This window comes from Lepisosteus platostomus, chromosome 2 (assembly GCF_059453375.1).
Source record: "Lepisosteus platostomus isolate fLepPlt1 chromosome 2, fLepPlt1.hap1, whole genome shotgun sequence".
NCBI lineage: Eukaryota > Metazoa > Chordata > Actinopteri > Semionotiformes > Lepisosteidae > Lepisosteus > Lepisosteus platostomus.
In genome coordinates, this window is record NC_142612.1 from 9278509 (window position 1) to 9295359 (window position 16851).

Genomic DNA, 16851 nt, shown 5'->3' on the forward strand with positions numbered 1-16851 from the left:
TCTCACCTAATTAAACTAGAAGGGCTATTTGGACATTGCTTGTTATAAGTTTTCAAGGCCAATGTTTCACATCACAAAGAAATCACAGATGTCCCACAGTATACACAATAGTACTCCCTGTCATTATACTGAAGCCTCAGTTAATCCTTTCCCAGTCCCATTATTAATTACAGCTGTGCAAACATTATTTGCATCCTCAAGTGTCACAAGAGGCTTCTGTGGAGTATTACTTTAGATTGAATTATCTGAGTGAGGCACAACTGATCAACAGTGCTGGATGCTCATTTGCTAAACAGTTTCATTCCAAATTCAATTAAAATTAGGATTCACTATAAACACTGCATATATATTCTTTAAGGAAAAAAAGATTTTCATTTCACAATAATTACATGGAGAAAATCCCTCTGAACCACTTACTACTCTCAGAACACAACATGGATATATTCAACTTTGTGAAGCATTAATTCCTAATACTGCCTCACTTCTAAAACCATTCAAATGGGAAATCAAAAGACAGCACACAAAGGTTAAAGTTAAAAAGGCTTTTTTTTCTCACAATGTGGTGCATTAAGTGCCATGTTGGATTACATATTCACACTATTGTGCCTGACCTTTTTTTTAAATTCTCAAAATCTGTCCCTGTGCTTGTGAATACTAAGTAGATAGTACTGAACGCAAATGCTAAACTAACACTAGTACAGCACTTAAACTGATGAATATGCACATCTTCCATGTTTTCAATAATAATCTGGATAATTATATATATTATACACACTTACTAATATATTTAAAAGCATGCAAAACCCATTAAATCTTTTATGTGTGTGAACAGCAATTAAGCTGTAATTATAACAATAAATATACAGCAACAATACACAGTTGATGTCAGTGTGTGCTGGCCGCAAAGGAACTAACAAAGGTTAAATTAAAGGTTGAATTCCTGCAAAAGAAAAATTGAGATGTTATTTTCATGTTGAAAAGTAGAAAGAAGAAACACAAACATTTCAGCTGTAGAGCCCTTTTCAGGTCATGCACAGAACATTTACACCTGAACATGCCATACTTCAAATTCAGAATTGTATAGTTCTGAATATTTTGTGTGCTAGATTTAGATGTCGTCATCTGAACCATCTTGGAGCAAAAGTAGTTTAAAATGAATGAAAAAAGAGATTGTTCTTCTTCCCTGTTGATCAACTCTGTTTATGACAAATCTTAATCAGCATATGAATGATTAACTGAGTATACAAAATATTGTAAATTCCCTAATAATGTGTGAATATGTTACAGTTGTAGCCGATACCGTTCTTTGAAATTAACTTTTGATACAGATAAAAACGTGTTCTGCTGACATCAACAACTTTAACAAATTCAACCAACAACAATAATGACAACAACAACAACACCACTAATAATAATAATAATAATAATAATAATAATAATAATAATAATAATAATAATAATCAGTTATGTGCTAAAGCAATACACCTGTACCATACTGAAATATTTTTTTTAATGATCAAACGTATCTAAATATTTCATATCTTAATTGTTTAAATTCATGTTATTACAATTTCTGCAGAACACAGGCATTAAATTATAGCCTCTACTGAGGGCTGCACTGAATGCACACCTGGCAGTACAACATGTTCAGAACATTGGATTTGAATGGGAAATGGTCATTGACTGTACAAAATAAAAGCTTATTTTCATATTTAATATGACTTCATGCCTATCATACAAAGCAAATGTTAATGACAAATAAAAAGATTTTTATCAGACATATGAACAACTGAATTTGACATAAACTTCTGCTTTGTAAGAACTACACAGGATAAATGACCTTTTCGTTTCATTATGACGATGAGTTTGGAAAACTGAAATGAGAATGGAAACTCAGAAGGAAAGAAAAAACAGAAAATGTAAAAATGACTGATGGGAGTAAAAATTGATTAAATGTCTATGTTTAAAAGGCATGTTTTCATCTATGAGGTTTAAAAATCTTCCAAACACATAAGCTTTTCTTACACATAACAAAGAACTGTGATGACTTCTATGAAAATACCAGGGTGAGGATAGGATGGTAACCACACAAAATATTCCACCTACACATGTACACAAATACACCAATGTAGTACACTCATGTAACTGTAGTCTCAAAAACACCCTGTCTTTTGTTTCTCTAAACATTCTACCAGTTCTAACCTTATGTCCTCCATGTCCTATAGGCCCTTCTCTTTACATGAGAATATTTTTTAATAATATGAAAAGCTTTCCCTTTTCTCATTTTTTACAAAACAGTTTGCTATTTTGTAATCCGTTCACAGAGGCCTTATTTACATATTAATTTATATAGGCTTTATTAAGCTATAGTATAGATACAGTATACTGGTTACAGCATATACTGTATTTCAAATTCTGTCACTACAGTTGTATTATCCATACTGTATTCAGTAATTTGGCAAACAAACAAAAGAGGTTTTAAAAACTTGTAAACTCCATATATCTTCCTTCACAGGCTGCCCTTGACTGTGCTGTAGTTAAGTGTACAGGCATAGGCAAAAAAAGCCCAATCCTAGTGATTCATATGTGCAAGCTTATTTATGTATGGACAAAAGAGATGTAAGTCCCGCTAATGGTGAAAGTATGTGTACAGTATGTGTAATGTCTGCTCATTTGAGTATGTTACAGTGATGTAATTTCCTATGAACGTGTTGTGGGTTGAATTCATCAGTTGCACAGAAAAAAATCAACCAGATGAACCAGTTAGTTAGTCAACTTTCAGATTCCTTCACAAACCCTTCTTGAATCCAACATTTGAGTGCAGGCTTTCACCTGGAGGCTTTACCTACCCTGACCCAGGTGCCACTTATGGACATAATGTCCTTATACACCATTATAACATAACAGACACTGTCACAGAGAACATCCCAGTTGACTGGTTGACAGTAAGAATACACGTACTTTTTCTGTATATGTTGGATAATTTTACAGATTGATGATGTTTTACTCAAATATATAGAGAGATTTCTCTGGTAAATTTCTCATCATAGCTGACTCATACAGTATGTATTTCATTAAACATTGTAGGTTGGAGCTCACAAGAACTTATCACTGCCAGACTCCATGACAACCATTTACCATGGATCTGAGTGCATCCGTTCATGTATGGTTTCACGTCATTAGTGACAACATGACCAAGCCAGGTAGGTGCTTAACTAGTTAACCACTGCATATTTCCTTGGGTTCACTAAAACTGATACAGAAACCTCTCAGAAATGGGCACACTGAATGCAGAATTTGTTACAGTACCCTTTTCCTTAATTGATAATGTAGACAACACATCTAATCATTACAGCGTATTTTAGATGCCTTGCCCATTATGTATTGACCTACTGCCAACAGCAATGCCCACCTTTGCTCCTAACTGCTCCTACCCAATAAGGTGAAGCATCATAGGACAGTATTAGGGGCAAAAAAGAATAAAAATTTGTTAGTACTTTTTTTCTGAGTGCAACTGTGTCTTAGTTTCTATCCATCCATTTTCTAGCTACTTCATCCAAATCAGGGCTGAGGTGGGCCAGAATATACCTAGGCAAGCAAAGGGTGCAAGGCAAAATACTATCTGGATGAGACCCCTCTCCATCACAGGTTCTAGTTTTATCAAAGACGTTTTCCTTTTTCTAGTGTCAGGGAATATCCTTACACAACAACTCATGGGTTTGATTTCATATTTGGTAAAGATGTCAGCTTTGAATTGCTTATAGCCCTGACACCATACTGTACATGCCTGTCAGACTTCCACAGACTTGCCCACTGCTTCCACGGTCAGTTGAAATTCTGTGACACTTGCTCATAGGTTGAAAATGAGGGCTGAATGCTAGATGAACCAGTTAGTTAAGAAACCATATTGCAAACATATTTGATTCTGACCAAGAATAGTGAATAGATGTACCAAGTACCTAGGATATGAGTCTTGGTGCTACTCAAGTAAGACGTTCATACTGGTTCTGCTGTGTTGGTTGACTGTATCTGCACATCTAGTCACCCATCAATGGGCAGGGCCCCATCCAGGGCAGGTCATATTATGCAATGAAAGTGGTGCTACCGCTGCCCTGTACTACTGCTGCTGTACCTGCATTCTCTGGTGCTCCATCTGTTGTTACTGTACCTCCATAACACACTCTAGTAGGTTGCTTAGTACACCACTTCCCCTGGCCTTTCTGTGCAACCACTCCAGTGGAAAGATTGTGGGCTTAATGTTTCACTGCTGGTGTGGATTCATGGTGAGGCTGTCTTGGGTTCTGTAAGCTGCCTTCGGTGTGCTATTGATCACTTACAGCTTGCCTGCCTCTCCAGCTCCACCCTTGCAGCACTGCTGTCTTTTGGTCTGGTGCTTGGAAGTAGTCCCTTTGGTCCCTTTGTATCCTCCTGCTGGCCCCTTCCACCATTCACATGTAAACATTTTCAGTTAATGTGTCAAGTGGGTTACTGTCTATTTACATAAGTGGACAAACTGATATTTGTTTATACATGTTTTTAAACTCCTTTTTCTGAACACCCCACTGTGTTTGGAAGGATGACTAGCTTCTCTGCCAGTAGGCAGTGCTGTGGTGAAGAACTAAGTAGGAGGACTGGTAACAATCTGGGAACTGCTACACTGATAATGACATAAGATACTGGAACAAACAAAACCTGTATTTATAACACAAACAAAAAAACACAATTATGCCTTATTCGATCTATTTACAATGGTTTATTGTTCTTCCCGTTATTGATTTGGGAAAAAAAAGATTTGCTTTGTACAGGACTGTTGTTGTACGTGTGCACTGCTATACCTCACATCTGCTATTATGCTACATAATGCATGTGTACTGTACATATAGTCCTTTTCTGTACAGTATTTATTGTACAACCCATGATGTTTTAGATCTGTGCTAAAACTATTGGCAGGGTTTCGAGATCATATAATACAAAAATCAATAACTAGGCTTTGCAACTTATATCCCTGATTATTATATGTAATCCAACATTACTTTGGTATTTGCCTATTTAAGAATAAATTCAAAATATTCCCAATAAAAAACATAGAGGTTATATAAAGGTTATAAAGGAATAAGTAACAGGTTTATTCCATGCTGAAAAGAGAAGAAAGAAAACACAACGTTTCAGCTGTGGACCCTTCGGGTGTTTAAACGTTGTGTTTTCTTTCTTCTCTTTTCAGCATGGAATAAACCTGATATTTGTTCCTTTGCAGCCTAGGCACACTGACACAGCTACCCACCTGAACTATATAAAGGTTATATACAGACTGAGACTCCTGTTTGTTTAAGATAAATGGTTATTCGAACAGTTTAATTTTGCAGATGCATTTTCTAATGTTGGGAATGGTGATGTGTTTTCTTAAAATGTTGTAGAATACATTACTTTTTTGTATCTTATTTCAATGAAGCTGATTCTCTAAACTTTAAGCCAGTTAAACTATCCAAATAGGAGATTTCCATAATTTTGAAGTAACTGCAAACATGATGGGTGATTGCCACAATGTGCGACTACTGGCCTGCTTGCCTGCCCCATCTGATCCAGATGTGACCAAGTGAATTATTAGTGACAATTGGCCTGTAAAAAGCTAGATTATATATAATATAACATATTTTTATAGGTCATTGTGCAATTACTCATTAGGGAAGCTAAACAGAAATTAAATTGAGACAGCTACAGTCTATTTATACTGAATTAAAGTACATAAACTACAGTATCTAGCTATCTTTATTGAATTAGATTCATGTCTCAAAATTGCAAAAGGACTTTCTATCAAGGTTAGCTTCTCACTATAAGTGTATACCTATTTAATATAGGAATACCTGAGTGAACCAGCAAAAATACTGTGCTCACTGTTTTTAGTGTTGTCATGGAGTGACTGAAGTGAAAACAGGGCAGTAACTTGGGGGCTATGTTTACTTGAGATATGCATATACTGTAAGGGCCAAGTCTTTTGCTGAGCATGATGTCTTTTTTTTTTCTCTGCAAACAGCCAGGAAAGGAGACTTAAAAAGCAAACTTTTGTTTGGGACTATCAGGACTAAAAAGGATACTGAAGACGGCCGAAGCAGTGCAAAGAATTGTCTTTTTCTGGTGGGGTGGAAAGAGTAGTGGCCACTGTGGTGGCTCTGGTGGATTCAAGAGCCTGTGCAAGGAGAAGGGTTTTGTAGCCCCTGAAAAATGTTTAAGTAGCATATTTGGTACCATTCCAGCGAATCAAATTGGCACTGCTGTGACAGTGTTTTTTAGGAAAGCATCCTGACAAAATTGTTTTGTCAAACAGAACCTGGAGAACACAATAGTCATGCTTCTAAACCAACCTAAGAACTTTCTAAAGCACTCCTATTCCTATTTCCAAGAAATTACCAAGACAGCTATGTTTTTTCTACTTTTATTGATATGATAAGGATTTCAAGTGCAAGGATTTTAGAACACCTAATTCCATTTATTAAAGAAAGCAGTACATTGGTATGTCCTCTTACTAATGGGATACTGATTCTCCTAGCTACAAACGGCAAATAGTACATTTTAAAATCTTTTGCTTTTAACCGACAACATTGCTTTTGTACTTCACTTTTATAGGCCTGAAATACACCTTCCTAGCGCAGATACTACAGTATTCTGTGGGGAAAAAAAACATTTTTTTGTCATTCTAACAAAGACGGTACAATTGAAATATTTTGCTTATAATTTATGCATACAGACAGGTTATATCTGTTATACAATGAATCAGCAGTCTTCAGGGGAAACAAATATTAGTTTTGTGTAATGAAACAGATGAAAAATGAGTCTGTGGAAGCAAACATTAAATGAATGATTATGATCAAAAGAAGCAAGAACATTAGCTTGGCAAAATAATTGTGTGCCTAAAGTACTGTTAAACATATGCAGAGAGCATTTACAATATTTGCAATCTTTAATTAATATCCATGATCTACTATGATTAACAATATTCTGTGTTGGTTATAATTATCATGTATTGGTTATGGTTAATGTTCTGAAACCTTATTTCCATTTAAAAACTGAAGGGATTTAAGAATATAATAAATATTAGAAATAAGAGGAGGCCATTAGCCCATTCTATCCAGTTTGAGAGCTAGTTCCTTTTTTTTTTTTGCTGTCTAGTATTGAAATAACTTTCTGTTATTTTTGCCTTCATTGCAGTATTTTCTTTAACAGGATCCTCTTAGTTGTTTTATAAAGCACTTTCATTTCCTTCACATTGTTTGCTTTACTAACTCTAGGCATTAATGCATAAATGTTGTTAAACTGTATGCATTGTCTACCAACTCCTTGTCTGCCTTATCTCAGTTTACTAGTCTTAAGCTCTGCCTCTATCCTTAAAACCCAATCCAACTCATTAACCCCATCTACTATATACATTGTGTTTCTGCTGTACACCCAGTGCATGTGGGGTAAATGTGTCCCATAAAAAATACTTCTTTTGACATAAATAAGTCAGGACTTATCTTAGTCAGGAAGAGACATAAATAAGTCACTTCATTGTATATTTTGAAGTATAATTAATATCTATATTTGGCTATCGAGAGAATACACTTAACACTATACCTTTATAATGTCAGACTCTTATGAGAATCTTGATTCCTCTAGGCTAAATTCTTGATCCAGAATACTCTTTTTCATATAGGATGCTACACCTCCCCCTCTTCAATCTTTCTTGACTCTGCAGACGAATGTGTAACCACTAGTGCTATATTCATTTCCATTGATTTTGGATAGCAGTGTTACTGTGATTCCAATTATATCACAATTATCTACTAACTTCCTAGTAGCTTCTATCTTGGATATAGAAATACAGATATAAATACTTTATTACCTAGTCCTCTGTTTTTTCCCTTGCATTCACCTTTTGACTTTATTCCCCAGGTATCATCCTTCTGGATTTTCATTGGTTTATCCCCCCTTTCAAGAATAGAGAGGTGCTGTATATTGCCTTTGTTTCTAATTAACATGATCCAACACAGATCTCAGGTGAACAGCTGCTATGAACAATAGATTAAAATAAAACAGTTCTGATGGTGGCAATACATGGAAATAGATTTGATGAGAAATACAGGTGCAAAGATATAGCAAAGATAAAGATGCATGCCTTTTGTGTCCTTATAAAGAGTCAAGGCAAAACCAACAAAACCAGAAGAGGAAGAAGGATCAGAGGCTTTGCAAGTAAAATCCAAGAAGATGATTCCATTTCATTAAGTACAGGATAATGATTGATGTCTTATTTAAGGGCTGACACAGCATCATATATCGTTAGCATGGGTTTTTAAAAGAACTGGGTGGTGTACTTGTTTTGCTTTAAACTACATAAAGAATGGTAAGTTGGTAGGCTGTGATGTAGGATGCCTTCTGTGTAGGATTTTTTTCTCATAATTTGATATGTAATTAAAAGATCTGACTACTAAACTGAACATAAAATACTAACAATAAACAGTATAAGCATGTAATAATTTAATATATAAAATATATAGAATTGATAACAATATCATAAAAGTAGTCTTAAAAAGCATTAGAGCCTAAGAAAATATAGAATAGCTATTACCATTGCTATTCCTCTTCTCGGGTATTGTTCTATATTTCACATACTGTACAGTATATTGTAACTAAAAAATAAAAACATATATAAAGATGTATGATTCTTATTCATGTTCTTAGTCTTCTTTTTCCATTAATCCCAAAATGCTCTTTTTTTCTAAAATTCATGTTTTATTTATGACCATCTCACTACCAATACTGCTACATACAGAAGCACCCTATGAATATCCCATCAGTCTCTGCCTCCCAGTCTTGTACGTGTGGTTTCTCACAGACCCCTTTCCCTTGGGATCCATCTCCAGGCACCTGAGAACATGGCTTTATTAAAGGTTGCCTCTCCACCAGCCAACATCATTTTCATAGTTTACTGAAAATGCTAGCAAAACCAGCTATCTCGTCCATATATGTACACATTTTCAAATCAAGATGTTGGGGGGAAAAAAAACATTCCTTTAAGGCTGGGAGCGCACCGACCTCAGCTTCCAAAGCAGTATGATTCATTACCACGTTTACCTCTAATTGGATGTTTATTCATTTCTCTCTGGGTAGCAGTCATGTCCTCACGGTACAAAGTGAATTGAAGACTCCTCAACTCCCCCTTCACCATTGCTCACAAACAGGTCTGCTCTGTGGATACTGGTTGTTTTTTCCTCTTCTTTTTGCTGATAGAGCACCTTACCGAGAGGTCATGTTTTATGTCAGGGTTCATTTAGGTGTCCAGTATTATAGGACAACACCCTTACTGAATGGCTTTGCCTGGGATTTGTGGGACTCACAGCACACCACACACAGCCAATTAATTGACCTGTATGGAGACCAGAGCACTTGGAGGTAACCCACATGAACACAGGGAGAACATACAGTACAACACCACACAGAGAGCAACTCCTGCCTGGAACAGGACTCGGGGCCCCAGCACTATTTTTCACCTTCCCTAACTGAATATTTCCTGATTGAGCAGAACAGGAAAGAAAACACAATTCAGATGTGGCGAAGAAATACAGCTAACACAGGCTCAGCTCACACTAGTTTTGAAGAACTCATTTATTCTGAAAAACTGCTTTAGAGATAACAAAGCATAAGATTACATTTCTACATGTTTAAAATGCACCTACTGTAAGTGATTTATTAGGGTATAACGCGTTGTCTTATATCTTCTTGATCTGCTCTTCCTTGTGCAGTCACATCATTTTTAATCAGTGTACAGTGGAAAAATAAATTCTGCATTCTTCCCTCATCTGGAAATGAGGCTCTCAAATCTGTTTGTGCTTTAAACGCTGATTTATATCCTCTGCTCTCTCATAATGAACCTGAACTTAACTTTACCGTGCTGTTGCTTTAAAGGATAAACAAAACAGTTCAGTATTGCAAGATTTGTTTTAAAAGAGACAAAAAAAACTTCAAAAAAGGACTGGTGAATTCTATGCTTACATAATTTACGAAAGTCTGCATTCTGCTGAACAAGAAAACTATATTTGTTTTAAATTTGATTATTTGTATTAAAAAGAATCATACAGTATTAGTTATGAGGACTGAGGGCAGTCAAAATAAGATGTACTGATCAGTGATGCTTCGTCATTGCTGTTGAGAACTGATTTTCCAATTACTGCTATTGGTTTCCAAAGCTTAGCAATTACCAAACATTCAAAAACATTTTAGATTAAATTTTTCACATTAGCCAAAGCTTTGTTTCATGCTAAATCATGTGGATAAAGTAAATGCAATGCACACTGAATTCAGAATTACTAATTATACAATTTTTTAACTGTGGTAACAGAGCAGTACAGACCGTGCCAATGAAAATGTTAAAATCGTACAAAATTAGTTTTTCATGTTTCATTATACCTAATTGGAAAAAAGAAAGACTAAAGATTACACTATTAACAAAAGATATTAGTTCACTGTGTAATGTCTCATATAATTATTTTTTGCACAGATTTCAAATTCAGGTTTGGTATTTTAACTTCCATTTACCTAGAATAGACATTTTCATTCCTCTGTACATGAGAAAGCACTACTGTGCAAAACCCTGCACAGTATGGCTTTTACACAAACAGCTGGTGAGTGCATTGTACACAGTCCATGTGTCAGGATTATTTAGCACAGACATAAAAAACATCAGATGATGATAGGGATTAATTGTCCATGGATTTACCTGATATAATATACCTGATATATATCTGGGAGCTATTAAGAAAGGTTAATCAAATCTCAGAAACTCCATCAACACTAAAGATGTCATTATTCATAGAAAAGTTTAAGAAATTCCATGGTATGCACCACATTATTGTGCAGGGATCTCCAACTTAGTTTTATACTACCCTAAATAAGCAATTGTAATGACTGCCAACATTTAGATACTTTATTGATCCCGTGAGGGAAATTGCAGATTTTTTTTAACTGTATGTTATTGCTTAATTATGCAAGTAATTTGTATAATTAAAGGGTACTCTGCTCCTTGAGGGTTCAATGACATGGAATTTTTATTCCAATGATCTCCAAATTACTTAATTTAACAAATCACCTGCCTAATCGATCACAATTAAATTGTTCAGAGTTTTTAGAAATTAAGACTTTAATGGCTATCGGCAGTATAACATCCATTGTACTGGAGATGTCCAGGACAGAGTTTTGTCCTCAGTTCTAATGTAAATTAAATTATTTTGTTTGGATGTTCCCACCAAAAATATTAATCAAAGAAAAAGAACATAAAAGGTACAGAGAAGAGTGAGCCATTCACCCCATGTTTTCTTGAATAGATGGATACATCCACAGCATTACTTAGAAAAAGAAGTTCTTCATAGTCTTCATGTTCATGTCACTTATGTATCAAAATATGCTGTCTGGACCTAGGCTTTGGGTTGAACCTGTGCAATTTGTAATGTATTAATTAAATCGTATGTTTAGTTTCTATTGAACACTGAATCATGATTACTGTTACCGTTATTTAAAAATCTGTCTTCAATTAATAAAGAAACATTGTATTCAGATGCCCATATGCCCAAATGTTTTTTTTAAATAGACCTGAAGAAGCAACAAACTTTGAGGCAAAGTGTAATTTAAATAATCTGCACTTTTAAAAGAGAAAAAAAGATTAAATGCAAACAAAATCAAATGTGTTCATTTTAACAATTTTGATGATGATCTCTTCTTTATATTTGAATATTTTTCACACCAATATTAATATCAGAAACAGGGGAAAGCATGATGTTTATATGAAAGGATAAAATGACTAGATTTTACATTTCCATCACTGCAAACTCAGCTCAGATTACCACTTACCAGTATTGACTATGGAACACATTTTATTATGTTCAATAAACTCTACATACACACAAACACGGCTTCTGGTTCCAAAAGTGAAACTCTTTCAGTTCTTCTGAATTAAGCGTTGCCTCTAAAGCTTATGTAACTGAGCTCAAGCAAATAACAAATTCACCTGTCCAAGTTCACACATTCTCTACCAAGAAATTGTAGTAATATCTACTACTACAGTAATTTAGTGTTTCAATCTGTAGCTTTCTTTATTCCCCAAACTCAGGTCTATTAAAATTACATTCTCGTACAGCTCCATGATGTTTTGCACTTCACAAACACGTACAGCGTTCATGTACGAACACCTTATTAGCTGTAAAAAAATGACAATCCATATGTAAACGGACTCACTGTGCAATACCGACTTAAAAGGTGTTTTCAACAAAGACAATCCGTTCGCTTGCTTACACCAATAATTCTAAGCTGTGCATACATTTCTGTATGAGTGAATGATTTCTTGTATTTCTCAAAAAATCTTATCTTCTTGGACCTCTACCTGGAGTTACGGCTTTCACAACGCTTGCACCTGTATCTTACATCTGTTTTTTATTTAACTCTTGCATATTGTTTTTTTCACCCCACCCACCCCCTTAAATAATTGGGGAGCTAGCGTCAATAGCCTCAAATACAATGAATGGGGAAGGCTGCATTCTGAGCAGATGCGTTGCAGGCAATTCCTAAATCAGACTTGTTTTGGTTCACCACCTGATTATTGACTTTGGGAAACGTGCCTCGGTCAGCCTCATGCTGATTCGTAACCAAAAGCAAAGGCACAAACAACAGAAAACAACAATTTGCTACCACTGAGGTGGTGTCCCTGTGACCCCTCGCGCAGTGCTGCTGCTCGTTTGGTGAGGTGTTTGTGTGTGAACACAGAGGCCAGGGCTGGCCTTCCCCCAACTAACCCCATCAGATTGAATATTCTAATCTTCTTTATGAGAGATTACGAAACCAATCATGTTCTCTCATGGGATTCAGGAGTTCATAAGAGAAGACTACGTTCATCTTCTTGGACAGGAGAACCAGAAGTACTGGTACATAAACTAAACTACATTTTGGCCTGAATGCCCATCAGAAAACAGTATCCTGAGACCAGTCGGAAGCACAGACATTTGCTGCAGGCTTCTTTTCAATCTTGATCTAAAGATACAGGAAATGCTTTTTGCTGAGCAGCCATAAAAAACAATGTTTATTTTTGCAAGTTGGAGGTGATCTTTAATGTTGTACACTATACACTGCACATTTTACTTTATTCATTCTTAAGTTTTACTCATCTATAAAATGTTCAGTTCTAATACAGTTTTTTTGGCATTGAGTAGCATTGTTTTTGATTTTTTGAGAAATTACACTGATTACTGATCATTTTTAGGTTTTTTTTCTTTTAATGAATTGCTACCATGAACAAGGACAGTGTGTACTGAAATGCAGTTGCATAATCCCAATTGCGTATTATTTCTGATCTCCTGATGCTGTATAATCTCTTCAGAAACAACAGACAAATACTTATGTAATGCATTTTACATTGAAACAACACCAATGAAAAGTTAGTTCTGATATTACTATTACATTCAAGGGTATAACACATTTTCAGGATTTTTATAGAACGTAGATCAAAGCCCAACATATGTCATTTCAAAAGTGTACTTCAAAAAGAGTCTGATAGCATTAGTTTTTACTACTGTACTTATCTTCCGACATGGACAAAGCACTTTAGCACATTTTATCTGTATTGTTTTTAGTGAAAAAGGTCAACCTAAGTGAACTTTCAATTCTTTATTTATCATACACAAAGTGATCAAGTTATACCTGGAGCTCTGTTTCAGGGAGTAAAAAATTAAATGTTCCAGAAATAATATGGAGTTGCCTAAAAACACTTTAACTACTTTAAATATTTTGTTACAAGTGATTTAGTCATTAGACTTTTCAAACCTAGTTTGTTTTATTCTTGTACTAATCTCTGCATCCTGTCTTTTTTAAGACTAACATGATATCCATCTATCTTTAAATCCAAATTCCCCCCAAAAGTCCATATACTATTAATATAACACAGTTAATAATATATTTTGAATATTAAAGGTCATTGGTTTAACATTAACCTTGTATACCTGCACTATCAAAGGAGGAAAAAGTCCCACAGCTGATTGGCATAACTTGATGTTACATCAAGACTGATGTTGAAACATTTAGGTTTTTCTAATTGCACTGCAGTGATTATGTAGTTTTTTCCACTAAATCTACAGTACTGTATATATCCACTATCCAAAGAATATAAACTTTGCTTCATATGTAACACTGCTTTGCTCCGGTTTCCACAACCCCAGCATCATTTTGTAAGCACATAATTAACGTACTGTAGGTATTCTGGGTAAGATGTATAGCAAATAAATGGAAAGTGTTTTAGAAGCATGTTATTAAAAAAAAATCGAGATGTACTGTATACTTGATAGAACTTCAGCCTACTTAACAATGGCAAGAATTCCCTCGAAAATCAATCTAGGTTCGTGAGACTAAGAAAATGAGATGAGAAAAGCAATGTTTTCTTGTAAACCATAATCCAGTTAGTATGCGAGGTAATGTACTGTATATATCATTTTACAAGGCACATGTTTATGGCTAACATAGTTCACAAAACATCTAAATGTTATATACTTGTCGTTAAATAAAATAGTGTAAAATAAACACAACGATTGCTTCAAACAACTTAAAACGCCTTTCAAACGAATAAATTCAATCAACTCAAAAAGGCATCGTTTTATTAAGGTGCGGATAAAGACATTTAAGGAATAACGATTAAAATAACGTTATTTAAACGGACTTTTTTCGTGAAACAGTTAAAAGCCTGCAGACACCTATTTCAATCCATTAGGTTTTCCACAAGTCTGAAGCCAGTATGACGTAAATTTTCCAAATGATAGAACGGGCTCCTGCTATGTGCTTTCTGAGATAAGCGTCAGCAGTTATTAACAACCCAGTGTTTGTTATTCAGATTATGTCTGCGTCACTAAAGAATTGGAAAGACGCATCAAAGGAGCAGCACATTGCGATATATTACAAGCACATGTATATTAGTTTTTTCAAGGCAGAGAAGCTGTCTGCCCTGTCTTTTATGAAGAAAGCAAATTAATGCTACCAGGGGGTGGCGGCATTTTGTATTTTAGATACGGTAACAAAACTTCTTTTAAACTCAAAATGCAAGACACCAGACTTCTATTAAACGTTAACATAATATTTTTTTTTCCATCAACTCACCAAAAAGTAATGTGGAGCCGGTGGAATTTTCGCTTTGAAAACAGCATTTTATGAGATTTCTCGTTTGTAGTAACTACATCAGTTAACGTTAGGAATCCTGTAATACATATTGAAACACATGTGAAAGCCGATACAGATGACAAACCTGTAAATTAATTCAGTTTTCTTTGGCCTAAAAGACATTCAAATTACAGTATTTTTTTTAAAAAAAAAGCAAATTTATGCTTGCAAATGTTCGGGAACGCTAGAGGCGGTAGCGCTGTGCAAGTAAATCCGAGCGCATAAAAATAGATTACCACGCACATTATGTAACAAGTAAGATGCTCTGAGACTGCTCAGCTGTTTACAGTGTAACTGTCAAACAATCTCTTCCAGCAGATGCAACTAAATACACGGGATTTTTAATAAAAACACCAGACCGGATTTTGTGCACTGGGGACTGTACTCCGCGGCATAATACGCAAGCAAATTTTGGAATGCGGCAGTTTTTTTTTCTTTCCTTATGTGTCATTGTACTGCAGTAACCCAGGTAGTTTGTTTACAGCTACATTACAAGTGAAAAGTTTTTTTTTCTCCCTAAAGCCACTTTAACACAATTAAGGTGAGCGCCAGACGTGTCTGTCCACGTGCCCCTCTGCCGTGTTGCGTCGTATGCGGTTGTTGACGATGTTGTTTACAATGTGTTTGTGTGGAGCTGTGCCATAGTTACTAGTTTCTGTTTCTACAGAAATTAAAGAGAACCTCCCTCCATCGGTACAGATCAGCTGTCTTCGTCGAATTTAGTGTAGATTCAACTTTAATGTTAAGTAAACTATTAGATAACCACCGCCTTTTACTCCAGTAAATGTGTGTATTTTTAACATACATATACAAAATCGTTTTGCTTCTATTTGTCGCCTTTTTCTTCAAGCTCTGTCGGTTAAGGATTATTTAAACATTTTCAGTTTATGCTTTAGTTGTAAATTATTTACCATTTGTTAGAGTTACATGAATTTCCGTGCACCTTTAAAAATAGGCTGTGCTATACAGGGTAATCGTGAATTATAGTTCGTTGCCAAATTTGTATTTATATATATTATACTTACAGACAATAACAACTGTCGTACCGTTTATCAGTAAATTTATTAAATTTTTAAATGCGCACTTCGGTTTTCAAAGGAGAATCTTTACTGCTAATGTATAAGAAAACATTTTATTTATGCAAAATACCGTGTTATTAAAAACATTCATCCCAACTCTGAGTGCACTTTAAAATAAGTTTACTTATTTAAAATTAATAGTGTTATCTGAAAATGCTGAATTCTACGCGTCCCCTGAAGACGGTCCGGATTGCATTTTTTTAAATTATTATTAGCAGTATTTTTTGCGGATGCTGTTAGTAAATCCGAACAAAAGAGTGTTTGTTAAGCTCTTTATCTGAGAACTAATCCCTTATTCTGTATGAAACGGGAAGAGTACATACACAATTCATTAGGGAAAAACCAAGATTAATTAAAAAAACATCTCTGTCTAGCAGTCTGTCTTCTGGCAAAAAGCAGGAGATGAGCCGACTACCTTAAAATGGGAGTTGTCCTTTTTTTTTTTAGTTTAAGCCTGACGGGTTCATATTACTATCAATCAGTTAATTCGACCAATGAGCCGATCAGATTGGAGGCTTGGCAGGTACGCCCCCCTCAAGGTTGTACCGCCTTGTGT

General features: G+C 35.2%; 1 long non-coding RNA gene across 1 annotated transcript; it reads right to left on the reverse strand.

Annotated features, from left to right (window-relative positions):
• Positions 1-14643: 14643 nt before the first annotated feature.
• Positions 14644-16847, reverse strand: LOC148675876 (uncharacterized). The gene is made up of 2 exons (XR_015924914.1): positions 16619-16847; positions 14644-15253 (listed from the first exon to the last, which is right to left on the reverse strand). It is a non-coding gene; the product is annotated as an uncharacterized LOC148675876 (long non-coding RNA).
• Positions 16848-16851: the final 4 nt, after the last annotated feature.